The following is a 13359-nucleotide window of genomic DNA, read 5'->3' on the forward strand; positions in this document are numbered from 1 at the left end:
GAAAGGGCGCCTCAAGGAACAGACTTCCTGTCAGAGAAGAACTAAGGAAAATTTAGTCTTTCTTACCATTTCTTCTCTCATCCAGTTCTTGAACATTTTGGTTACAGGACCTCAACACTCTTGAAAATTGTCTTTGTGGGGCTTCCTTTACAACCTGTGCCCAGCAGAATGGCTCTTGTGAAGAAGGGTGGCAAAAAGAGGGCCATTCTGCAATCAAGAGGTAATAAATACACCATCAACATTTACAAGCCCATCCACAGAGTGGGTTTCAAGAAGTATGCCCCTTGGGCACTCAAAGAGATCACAGAAATTTTCCGTGAAGGAGATGGGAACTCCAGATGTGTGCATTGACACCTGGAGTGTCTGAGCCAAAGTACTAAGGAATGTTCCAGACCGTATCTGGGTACTGTTGTCCAGAAAAATAAGAAGGATAAAGATTCACCAAACAAGCTTTATGCGTTGGTTACCTAGGTACCCGTCACCAATTTAAAATATCTATAAACAGCCCTAGCTGGTTTGGCTCAGTGCATAGAGCATTGGACTGTGGACTGAAGGGTCCCAGGTTCGATTCAGGTCAGGGGCACATGCCCGGGTTGTGCGCTCAATCCCCAGTTGGGGGCGTGCAGAAGGCAGCCAGTCAATGATTCTTTCTGATCATTGATGTTTCTATCTCTTTCTCTCCCTCTCCCTTCCTCTCTGAAATCAATAAAAATATAAAAAGAAAAAAAAGAGTGTGTTGTTAATATTGGAAAAAAATCTATAAACAGTTAGTGTTGTGCTGGTGGGTGGGAACGTCTTGGGAGAGGTCAATGGGGGAAAAAGGAAACATATATAATACTTAATGTGGATGAGAACTAACTGCTGATCATCTAATAAAGTTATAAAACTACAAACCAATAAAAAAATAAAAAAGTTGTCTTTATGGATATATCATCAATATTTATCACATTAGATTTTAAAACAAAAAATTTTAGCCCACTAATACAGAAGAACACATTCCATTAGCTTTCAGAGTAGTGGTAAAATCAACCCTGTTTCCTTAGAAAACTCCACTGTGAGTGAGAATGAATAAGAGAGAAATGGGCAAATAAAGTCTTAGTGTTATTATGAAAATAGTTTTAACCTTGCCAATTTTTGTAAAAAGCTTTGAGAACCACTGCTCAAAATAAAATAAAATAAAATAAAATAAATCACAGTTTAGAAACAGGGCCTTTCACTTCCTTGAACAATTTAGAAAGGAGCCCCGTGGAATCTCCATCAGGATCTAGGCTGCTGGTGCAATAAAGGCAGTAACCCGTGGAATTTACAAGGTGTGCTCTGGAATGTTGTCCTAAACTCCTCGCTGGTATTTGTCCTTTAGTCTGGAGAAGATTCCTGTGTAAAAAATAACAGATCATACCAAAGTAATTAAATATCAATTGCTGAGAAGGATAAACTTCAATTTAAAGGAAAAAACCCCAGTTCCTGAAAAGGTATCAGAATTCAACAGAACTTTCACAAGCTAAGAACTTGCTTGAAGAGCGCAACCATTAAAATAGGAAAGCACCTCTTTGATGAAGTGGAAAAATTACTTGTTTTGCTATAAACTAAGAAGAAAATGTAAAGAAATCTATAGAAATGTTTTAAGTTCATATGAAAAAATGCATAAGAATTCCATGAACCTTTTAGAGAAAAGATAGCTCTTAATGAAACAAAGCTGCTTGAGAAAGTTAAGTGTGGGCTTCCTATCAGCGACAGAAGAGAAAAGCATAAAGGTCAGGAAAGTCTGACAGTACATCAGAGGTCTTCAAAAAAGAGGAAATAATCTGATTGTAAAAGTGATGATGCTCAAGTTTTGAATAATTGTCTTGTGCAGATCATTTCTGAAACTGAGAGGGAAAGTAATAGGAAAGTAATTGTATTTTCTGAATTAGACAAGAGAGAGCCAGGACTCGCCAAGTTGAGAAAGTGAGAGAAGACAGTTTTATCAGTTATCTATTGCTGTGTAATAAACAACCACAAAACTTGGTGACTTGCAGCAGTAGTGATTTCTATCTCTCATGATTATCTGGGTTGGGTAACAGTTTATCTGCTGGTTTTGCCTTAGGCTCACTCTTGCAGCTGCATTCAGCTGTGAGGTGGTTGGGCTGGAATGTCAAGGTGGCCTCACTCACATGTCTGGCCGTCGGGTGCTGGCTGTCCTTTGGGAGCCTTGGTTCTTGTACCTGTGACCTCCTGTTCTCAGGGCGGCATCATAAGATAAGAGAGTGAAAGCAGAAGCTGCAGTGTCTCTGGCTTTGGAATCGCAGAACATCTCTTCTGCCACATTCCGTTGATAAAAGCAAGTCACAAGGTCAGCCTAGATTCACAAGGTGGGGAAACAGACCACCTCTTGATGGGAGGAAGTGCAAAGTCATATTGCATAGGATCCTGGGAGGAATTTATGGCCATATTTTTCAATTTATCACAGCAGGAAATGACATGGATGTGACAAAGATCTGAGCTATATTAACACTGGCTCAAGAAGAGAAAGCAGCCCTAGCTGGTTTGGCTCAGTGGATAGAGTGTTGGCCTGCGGACTGAAGGGTCCCAGGTTCGATTCCAGTCAGGGGTACATGCCCGGGTTTTGGTCTCGAGGGGGGGCATGCAAGAGGCAGTCAATCAATGATTCTCTCTCATCATTGATGTTTCTAGCTCTCTCTCCCTCTCCCTTCCTGTCTGAAATTAATAAAAGCATTAAAAAAGAAAGAAAAGAAAGCAGCCTGGCTGGAGTGGCTTAGTTGGTTGAGCCTCATCTGATTGCTAGTTCGATTCCTGGTCAGGACACGTAACTGGGTTGCACATTTGATCCCTGGTTGTGGCACATACAGAATGCAACTGATCAGTGTTTCTCTCTCTTTCCTTCCCTCTCTTTCTCTGAAAATCAATGGAAAAGATATCCTAGGGTGAGGATTAACAAACAAACAAAAACAAAAGCAAACAAAAAAAAAAAGAAAGAAAAGAAAGCATTTACAACTTTTAGCTGAGTGCTAAAATGTCAATTATACATGATTGGAAGAGAACCCAAAGTACTTGTTCACTGTAGTCACGGCAAGGCCTCTAGAAAATGTGTTATAAAGTTTCAAGCCAAAAATTGAACTAATTGATCAGACAGAATACCGTACTGGAAGAATTTCAGCAGAAAAGAAACATTAGAAGCAGTCAGCAAAGGAAGGGGAATATTAAAATCAGTGAACTCAATAAAACAGAGATAAACTATAGAATATGAAAATATAAGGCAACATTTTCTTCTGCACAAGAATGCCCATGACAATTGGATCCTTCCTCGTGAAATGAAAGAGCAGTGCTGGAGAGATGAACCAAGCCAACTTTCTGAGAGAGAAATTAATAAAAGAACAAATAAAAAAAGTTGCTAGTACTCTGAAAACCAGGAATTGTTAAAGCAACTCTAAGAAGACATTTTGTAGTCTCTTTCCAAATAATACATCAATTTCATTTCTAAGATACCAAATGCTTTGTTTCCTATTGTAATCAGAGTCTTTATAAAATTAGTAATACAATATCTAATGGCTCCCTCAATGAAGCATCTTTTAAATTCATGCCTGAGGGTGGATAAGTACAGTACTCCTCAGTAATGAAGAATGGTCTGTAAAGTTACAGATACTCTGACCATTAATGGAAGAGATGTGCTTAGACTGGAACCCTGATACTAACTACTAATCAGTATCCCCTCAAATTCCCCCCTTTACCACTGTGGATGGCTTGGTTCACTCTGGTACAAATCCCAACCCTCCTTCGCACTGTCTATCACAAGCTCACCACCAGCAGGACTTCTACCTCCTTCTGGTCAGTTTGGACCACCTTGCTCTCCACTTCATGGGCATAAAACTTTTCTTCCATACCTTGTTCATGGAAGGACTCCACCTTAGGCCCAAGAGAAAGCACACCTGGCCTCTACCTGAAATAGTGGCCTTGTTCCATGATTGTTAAATCTGTAAATATAGACCTCCATCTTTTATCTTTAGTAATATGTAATTATAAGTAATGATGCTCTTAATATGTATTTTGATGCACATATACATGCACTTCTGTTGGATAAATACCTAGGAGAGAAATTGCTGGATCACAGGGTATGCATATATTCAACTTTAGCAGATAATATCAGTTTTCCATAGAGGTAGTAAATACCTAAAAAGTTATACACACACACACACACACACACACACACACACACACAGCCTCAACCGGCTGGTGTGGCTCAATGGTTTAATCTCCACCTATGCACCAGGAGGTCATGATTTGATTCCTGGTCAGGGCACATGCCTGGGTTGTGGGCTCAGTTCCCAGTGTGGGGTGTACAGAAGGCAGCCAATCATTGATGTTTCTCTCTCTCCTTCTCCCTTCCTATTAAAAAAAATAAAATAAACAAAAGGAGCCTCTTTGTCTTTCATTTAAGATTAACTTATTGAAGACTCCAAAGCAATTTTGTATGGCAAATAAGAGTTAACCTATGATGAAATGAAACACAGATATAGTGTGTGTGTGCATCAAAACACCAGTAGAACCCTGGCCAGTTTGGCTCTGTAGATAGAGCGTCAGCCTGCAGACTCAAGGGTCCCAGGTTCGGTTCCGGTAAAGGGCATGTGCCTTGGTTGCGGGCACATCCCCAGTGGGGGGTGTGCAGGAGGCAGCTGATTGATGTTTCTAACTCTCTATCCCTCTCCCTTCCTCTCTGTAATAAAATCAATAAAATATTTTTTTTAAAAAAAAAACACCAGTAGAATTTGTTTTGCTTCTGATTGGGACAAGGGTCACAATAATTTCTCCACCAAATAGAACATTTCTTTTCTACAGGGTGGGACAAAAGTAGGTATACAGTTGTGAATACTCAAAACACAGAGTTTATTCTTCTACTGTTATTTATTACTTATTGTATTATTTTCCATATGGACAACTATAAACCTACTTTTGTAATTCACTCCCTGTGTAATTCAGAACCCTATTTTCTGGCATATTTCACTGAAAGTTGAATGACTGAATTAATAGGTCTTCTCTATAGATTGGTTAACCACATACACTTCAATAAAGAGGCAGCTGATCAATGATTCTCTCTCATCATTTTTTTAAATTTCTTTATGAAGGTATCACATATTTGTCCTCATCCCCCCATTCCCATCCCACACCCCTCCCCATGGATGCCCCCACCCCCCTGTTGTCCTTAACCATTGGTTAGGCTCGTATGCATGCACACAAGTCCTTTGGTTGATCTCTCCCCCCTACTCCCACCCTCCCCTACCCTCCCTCTGAGGCCCAACAGTCCGATCGATGCCTCCTTGTTTCTGGGTCTGTTCTTGTTCATCAGTCTATGTTGTTCATCATTTCCCCTAGATGAGTGAGATCATGTGTTACTAGAAATATACTTATAAGAACCGAATGTGAGACGAGCAATAATAGTTATGCTGACAGGCAAATGAATCAGTCTGTAGTGAGTTTCTTTCTGGACCAACAGTTCTTTTGAGACCCAATTTCAATGTCCACCAGTTCCTTATGTGTACGTGTCGGCACTGACTTTTCAGCTCTGGATGGTGGACAAATGGTGGTAATGCAGGTCCGACTCGCTCTGGTTTGGTCTCGCCCGGACCTGGGACCCAGCATCACCTGGGCCCCGGGGCGCGTGGCCTCACCCGGACCCAGGTGTGCGCGGCCTCACCCGGTCCCGGGATCCAGCCTCACCCCGACCCAGGGGCGCGCGGCCTCACCTGGACCCAGGCTCCAGCCTCACCCTGACCCAGGCTCTCTCATCATTGATGTTTCTATTTCTCTCTCCCTCTCCCTTCCTCTCTCTGAAATCAAATCAAACATATTAAAAAATACATTTCATTTTAAAAATTGAGCTATCAGCTGGTAAAGTGTGTATACATGTTTTGGGGACATCCTGTGTATTAAAAAATTTACAATTATTGTCTCTGAGGTGATCTAAACAACAGTTCACATAACATAAGCTTTAGGGGGATTCTATGTATCAATTATACAGCCTTCACCTTATTGCAGTTGGAGCTTTTAGTTGGGACTAAATAAGTTAATAAACTATATGGCTAATTTTTAATTTTCATTGTAATTGATAATAGAGGTATTTTGACATATTAGGCACACTACCCTGTTCTCTGTGCCATGAATCCAGTTGATTTTCTAGTGGGCTTACTTCAGTTTCCAAAACTGTTAAGTGCTTCATAGATTCACACAGTGCTTTACAGCATTTGAAGTGTTTGACATTTTACATTATCTTCTTTGATGCTCAAAAGTGCTTGGAGAAGTCAGCAAGGCTGGTATGTCTGTCTCATTTTTTTGGTTAAAAAAAGAGAGACTTGCCTAGCTGGTTTGGCTCAGTGGATAGAGCTTTGGCCTGTGGACTGAAAGGTCTCGGATTTGATTCCGGTCAAGGGCACATGCCTGGGTTGTGGGCTCAATCTCAAGTAGGGAGTGGGCAGGAGGCAGCCAATCAATGATTCTCATCATTGATGTTTCTATCTCTCCCTCTCCGTTCCTCTCTGAAATCAATAAAAATTTTTTTTTTAAAAAAAGAGAGACTTTAGCCGAAACCGGTTTGGCTCGGTGGATGGAGCGTCGGCCTGCGGACTGAGGGGTCCCGGGTTCGATTCCGGTCAAGGGCATGTACCTTGGTTGCGGGCACATCCCCGGTGGGGGGTGTGCAGGAGGCAGCTGGTCGATGTTTCTCTCTCATCGATGTTTCTGGCTTTCTGTCCCTCTCCCTTCCTCTCTGTAAAAAATCAATAAAATATATTTTTTTTTAAAAAGAGAGACTTTATCTACTGTGTTCAACAAATGTTGTTTGTGCAACATCATGCATCTACAAATGGACTGGAATTCAGGTTTCCAGACTTTTTACTCTGATGTACCCTGGTTTTCAGTAGCTGTTTGACATATTTCTTAATCTCTATACTTCAGTTTTCATGTCTGTAACAAGGAGAAAATACCTATTCATTGAATGAGCACAATTATTAATTTAATTAACATATGTGAAGCTCTTTAAACAGTGTCAAGCTCACAGTGTTAAATAAAAGTTAAAAGTTCAATTATATGTTTATTGTTTTAGCATCTCCAGTTTACTTGTAAGGAGAGTTGGGATCATCATAGTATACACATTTGGGAAATTCCCAGGTGAGTGTACATGTCAGGCAAGTTTCAGACGTGTACAGTTTAAGTCTTGTTTATAATTTAATAACTAAAGAAATGTAGTGGTCCAATAATCCCACTAGTCTTACTTAACCACATTTAATTTGTCCTTGAAATGCTCCTCCCAGCGAGAAAAGACTTCAAGGGCGAGGTAAGTGGATTTGAGGTATTTAAAAAAGCAGAGACCAATGAATTGTAATAGGAAAATCCAGCATATTCGATAGCCCAAGTGTGTGTTCAGTAGTGTAACGATCTACCCAATCTTTCTTAGCAGAGAAGATGTTACGGGAAACTCCACATCAGACACAGCTGGGAACTCTTGTCGAAGATAAAAAAAAAAAAAATAGTTTCAGTTTTGTGAAACATCTGGTGCTCAGCCATCTGTTCTTGCCAGTACAAACAAATGCGTAAGGTCTGTGTGGTTTCCTTAGGACACCTTGCAAGGCGGAGTTACAGAGCTGAAGCAACAAGTTGTGGCAAAGCTAATTTAAGGACGTTCTCGGGGTCGGAGGCACCTGCACTTCCTGTTACTACAATTCAGGCCAAACTGCTGTCATCCCTAGCTTTTTGGAGACCCCCCCGCCCACCCCCCAGCCCATATTCCTACTGGGACCACCCTCTGGTGTCTCCAGCTCAAGTGCACACCTACGCAGGGCTTAACCTACTCCCGTAGTTGCCTAAAATACAGGAGTTTCGCTCCCTTAGGCCAATAACGCGGCCTCTAGCTTGGATTATTTGTGAAAAAGTTAGCAGGTGGACACCCTTCAACCACTTGGGATCTCCCCTGGTGGTTGAGAATTAGATGCCCCGGGCACACGACAAAGGCTAAAATCCCCTGGGCATTGAGGCCCCACCCATGGCAACGCCACTCTGACGTCCGCGCGGCGGGGGCCGCCATAGGCCCGCGTCGGGGCCCAGGACGACGTGCGGCGCGTGGGCCCCCAGGTGCACCCCTGCGGGAACGCCGCCCGCGCTTCCGGGCAAGGTTCTGTGCACCTGTTCCTTCCTCCTGCTCCAGGGTCTCTCCCTCTGGGAAAAAGTGCACATGAGGACAAGAGAGGTTACAGCGAACACAGACTAAGAACAGCGAGGAAGATTAATCCCAAAGTAAGAAGAAGCTGGGCACCTTTAAGCTTTCTGGAAGTTCACGTGACGAAGGGCCCCGGCGGTCACGTGACGCGCGCGCGCCCGCGCCCTCGCGCAGGAGCAGCGGGCTAGCGCCGTGCGCGCGCCTTGCCCGCGGCCTCCGTCTCCTCCTCGGGAGGGTGCGGAGCGGCGGAGGGATCGGCGCCTGAGTCGGGTGCGCGTGCGCAGCGAGCAGCTGTCACCCAGTGCGGAACAAGTCTCCCAAAATTTCCCAAATCTCTCTGGGCCGGAGGCCACCGTCTTCCTTCTCCTGTTCCTCCTCCGGGCCGTGTCCTCACCCCACCCGCGCGCCAGGTAACCGCTTTTCCGGAGTCCCGGGGATGGGGGTGGCAGGGGAGGGCCCGGGCGACCTTCCCGGCACTGCCCCCCTCCGCGCGGGGCAGCAGGGGTTGCCGGCGTCCGGGCGAGTGGAGACGCCGGGTCTTGGACGCTCGGTCCGCGGCCGCCGGGACTGTCAAGCTGGGGAGAGAGCGTCCGGCCGTGGTCGCTGGGGAGGGAGGCGGGGGCCAGTGACAGCCCGCTCCGGCCCTCTCGGGGGTTCGGTGCGGCGCTGGGTGTTCTGCCGGGGGCCGGAGTCGGGGGTCGCGCTCCTTGGGGCAGAGGAGCGCGCGGGTGGTCCAGAGATGCCAACTCCTTTCGGTTCCCCTTTCAGCTGGGTCCGCGGCGGACTCGGGGAAGCAGGGCCTGCTGCGCCTCTCGGGGCCACCTCTTCATTGGGACTGTCACCGCCGCGGGGTGAGGATGGGGCTCCTCCCCGGAGCACCCTGTCGCAGGCAGCTAGCCTGGCTCTGGGGTACCTCCTCAGCCCCCGCGGTTGTCCTTTGGGTTTTCCCGGCACGGGGCCATTTCTGCAGTGCCCGAGACCAGGATGCGGTGTAGACAGTGGGCGCTTACTAAATAGGAGTTGTATCGGGTCGCGTGGAATGCCCGGCACGGGACGTGGCTTGGGGTGGAGGGGGGAGCCAGGCCAGGCAGGCTGGGGCTCTGAGCTCGAGTCTGGGTTTTTATTCGGGGCTCCGCCAATGAAACCCGCAGGGCTCCATGCGGATGCTTTCCGGGTGAACTCGGAGGCCGTCTGCTCCTGAGTTGCACCGCGCACGTCTGCACGGGTCGGCGTTCCTTGTGTGCGATGGCTGGGAGGGGTTTTGTCTGGTTCCTCCTCCGGAAGAAGGGAGGGCAAACTTTTTTTTAGCACTTGGTAAATCACCACGCGAGGTGGTATTTGAAGCACTGCTTGGGAGATGTAGGTTGGAAGTTGCAGTTGGCCCACCCTTATCTCGGGGAAAGTTTCTGGTTGGCTCTGTTCACCTAGGATCGGACCAAACTTTGCCCTATTTCATCCACTTGAATTTGCAGTATTTTTTAAATTTTATTTTTAATCTCGGGAAACTCTGCTTCACTGTTTCTATGGCAACGGTTACTAATTTAACTTGGAAGTGTAGTGCTTGAAAAGTAGTGGCTTTAATTCTTAAAGGTTCATTTTTACTTTGTAGCACTCGGTTCTCTCTCTTTTTTAAAAAAAAAATATCTTTGTTGATTTCAGAGAGGAAGGGAGAAAGAGATAGAAACATCAATGATGAGAGAGAATCATTGATTAGCTGCCTCCTGCATGTCCCCTACTGGGGATCAAGTCTACAACCTGGGCATGTGCCCTTGACGGGAATTGAACTTGAGACCCTTCAGTCCGCAGGTTGACGCTCTACCCACTGACCCAAACCAGCTAGGGCTCTGTTATCTTTTAAGATCATTACTCTAGTTCTCCCTCCTTGCCAGTTCCCTTCCACCCTCACCTCCCACTTTGTTTAGGAATGTATTACGTGGGGGTTTAGAGTTTTTAGGCCCTCTTTTTCCCAATTTAGGGTGTTATGTAAAGTTTGCACATAATCTTTACAGGACCCCACGAACTTGGTAATTGAATGCAATTTACTTTTTAATTTTTCTCCCTTTTTATTGAATTTATTGGGGTGACACTGATAAACAAAATAAAATTATACAGGTTTCTGGTGCACAATTCCACAACACATCTGTACACTGGATTGTGTGTTCACCACCCCAAGTCAAGTCTATGTCCATCGCCATCTATCCCCCCTATGAATGCAATTTAAATTGGAGGTTTGTTTCACATTAACAGGCTTTAATCCGTTGCTTTTCTAAAGTTAAAATATATGTATTTTAGTCTAGTTGTAGTGGTTCAGTGGTTGAGCATCAACCCATGAACCAGAAGGTAACTGGTTCAATTTCCGGTCAGGGCACATGCCCACATGTCCAGGTTGCAGGCTCAGTCCCTGGTAGGAGTTGTGCAGGAGGCAGCTGATAGATATTTCTCATTGATGTTTCTATCTCTCTATCTCTCTCCTTTCTTCTCTCTGAAATCAACAAAAACATATTAAAAAAATCCCCAAATTAAAAATAACTAATCATTTAAAAACAAAAGAGCCCTAACTGGTTTGGCTCAGTCGATAGAGCGTCGGCCTGTGGACCGAAAGGTCCCAGGTTCGATTCTGGTCAAGGGCATGTACCTGGGTTGTGGGCACATCCTCAGTAGGAGGTGTGCAGGAGGCAGCTGATCGATGATTCTCTCTCATCGATGTTTCTCACTCTCTATCCCTCTCCCTTATTCTGTGTAAAAAAATCAATAAAATATATATTAAAAACAAAACAAAAGAAAATCTGGAAACAGGAGAATTTAGAGGAAAAAGAAAAATCAGCAGTAATTGACATTTTCATTTTTGTAAATTTCTTTCTAACCTGTTTTGTTTTAATAAACTAGATAAGATTTGACTATAGCTTTAATGTAAAGCTTTTATTAAATTTTGACTCTGTCATATGTAGGGACTTCTAGGGAACAGTGAGGATACTTACCCATTGGTTACCTAGGGATGGGATTTCTGGTATTGAAATTGAGCTGATTCTTAAGGAACAGAATCTTTCATCTGATACTATTAAGGTTTGAGAACTAAGCATGTGCTAAATAATTCATTTCCCTTCCCCCCCTGAGAAACATTCTTACTAGTATATTTGTATGTTTTATGGTACTACTGAGTTTTTCCTTGCACAATTGTTTGCTATATTTTCTTTTTGTCTTACTTTTGCTGGGTGGTTTATTCTGCCTAGTATTGGGTACATTTCCTCAAATTTTAAATGTAGAACATACAGCAGTGAACATAGTAGTCAAGTGATTCCCTACCATTTCATGAAAGAGGAGTATATTGAATGTGAATGTTTAGTTACACTGTAGCTCTATATTTTCAGATACTCAGTGGTTTTAGCTACTGTGATATTTATGAACTGCTGCTCCTTTGAATCTTTAAAATTTATTCTAGATTCTGATAGGTTTGTACGATACTTTACTGTGGCAAATATTTATGGAGCAGAATAATGTTTCATCAAACCATTTTGGTGTTGACTTCCTTTTTTTTTTTTTTTTTTAATATCTCCATTCAGTTCCAGTTACTAATTTGGCATCTCTACATGTTAACTCTTAACAAGTTGAACCCCAGCCCAGCCTGAGTGGCTCAGTGGTTAAGCGTCGACCTATGAACCAGGAGGTCAAGGCACATGCCTGGGTTGTGGGCTGGATCCCCAGTGTGAGGCATGCAGGAGGCAGCCGATCAATGATTCTCTCTCTTTTAAAAAAAATATATTTTATTGATTTTTTTACAGAGAGGAAGGGAGAGGGATAGAGAGTTAGAAACATCGATGAGAGAGAAACATCGATCAGCTGCCTCCTGCATATTCCCTACTGGGGGTGTGCCCCCAACCAAGGTACATGCCCTTGACTGGAATCGAACCTGGGACCCTTCAGTCTGCAGGCTGATGCTCTATCCACTGAGCCAAACTGGTTAGGCCAATGATTCTCTCTTATCATTGGTGTTTCCATCTCTCTCTCCCTTTTCCTTCCTCTCTGAAATCAATAAAAATATATTTAAAAATTATGTAAAAAAACCCCACAAAAAACAAATAAAACAAGTTGAACATCTTTCATCTCAGCTCTGCTTCTCTGGGGTTTCTCATGCATCTCATCCCATTTCATTGCCCACTAGAGTAACCAGGAGTTATCACAGACACCTAATGGTTCCTCAGCCTTCACAGCCAAACTATCACCAAATTTTGTCATGCCTGCTTCCTAAATATATATCAGATCAGTCCGCTAGTCTCCACCTGCCAACATCTCAGTACCTTCTGCAGTCTCCTTCCTTTCTCTGTTCTATTCAGTGAGCTTTTAGAATGTAAATCAGATCTTTCTCATTGTCCTGAGGACATTTGAAATTCCCATGTTATTGCCTCCTATCCCATGCTCCCCGAAAGCCTTTTCTAGGTGGTCTACTTTTCCTCTCTGCCCACTGGCTTTTCTTTTCCTCATACTGTACAGGCCTTTGCTATTTGCTGCCAGGCAGATTTTCCTTCCCACTTAATTCCTTTTCTTACATCATTCTGGTCTCTGCTTAATGTACTTCCTCAGAGAATCCTGACCTGTCACTCCATCTCTTCCCTGATCTAAGTCAGCTTCCCTAGTGAATATCTTAATTTCCTAAGCTTTTCCTTCCATAACACTTAGCAGTATTTATGTGATTATTCTATTGTTTGCTCATAAGTGTAAGAATTCTATAAAGGTAGAGATCAAGTACTTTTATTTACTTACTAGTGGCCTGGTGCATGAAATTCGTGCACATTAAAAGGGGGGGCCCATAGTCAAGTCCCCACCCACCCACATGTGCCTCAAAATCACATGAGACCCAGACCCGGCTGCCCCCCCGCCCCCATGGGGCTAGATCCAGACCCGCCCAGTCCCACCCTTGTCAAGCCCTGCTGGACAGGGGGCATAGCCTCAGGTCCCCTGGCCTGTGCCAGGATGAGGGGCGTGGCCTGAGATCCCCCAGATGGGGCGGGGGATGTGCCTTGAGGTCCCCCGTCAAGCCCCGCCAGGTTGGGGGCATGGCCTGAGGTCCCCCAAAAGGCCCACCAGGCGGGGCGGGGGGGACACAGCCTCAGGTCCCCCGACCCAGCACTGAGAGGGGGGCGCAGCCTCAGGTCCCCCGT

General features: G+C 44.5%; 1 protein-coding gene across 5 annotated transcripts in view; it reads left to right on the forward strand.

Moving 5' to 3' along the window:
• The first annotated feature begins 8244 nt into the window (after nt 1-8244).
• KDM4C (lysine demethylase 4C) overlaps nt 8245-13359 on the forward strand; it is a 332885-nt gene continuing 327770 nt past the window's right edge. For all 5 annotated transcript variants that reach the window (XM_079790592.1, XM_079790594.1, XM_079790590.1 and 2 more), the window contains exon 1: nt 8245-8613. The gene's annotated coding sequence lies outside the window, so the exon portion shown is untranslated. The remainder of the gene's footprint in view (nt 8614-13359) is intronic.

The sequence above is a fragment of the Cnephaeus nilssonii genome (assembly GCF_951640355.1).
Source record: "Cnephaeus nilssonii genome assembly, chromosome: 14".
NCBI lineage: Eukaryota > Metazoa > Chordata > Mammalia > Chiroptera > Vespertilionidae > Cnephaeus > Cnephaeus nilssonii.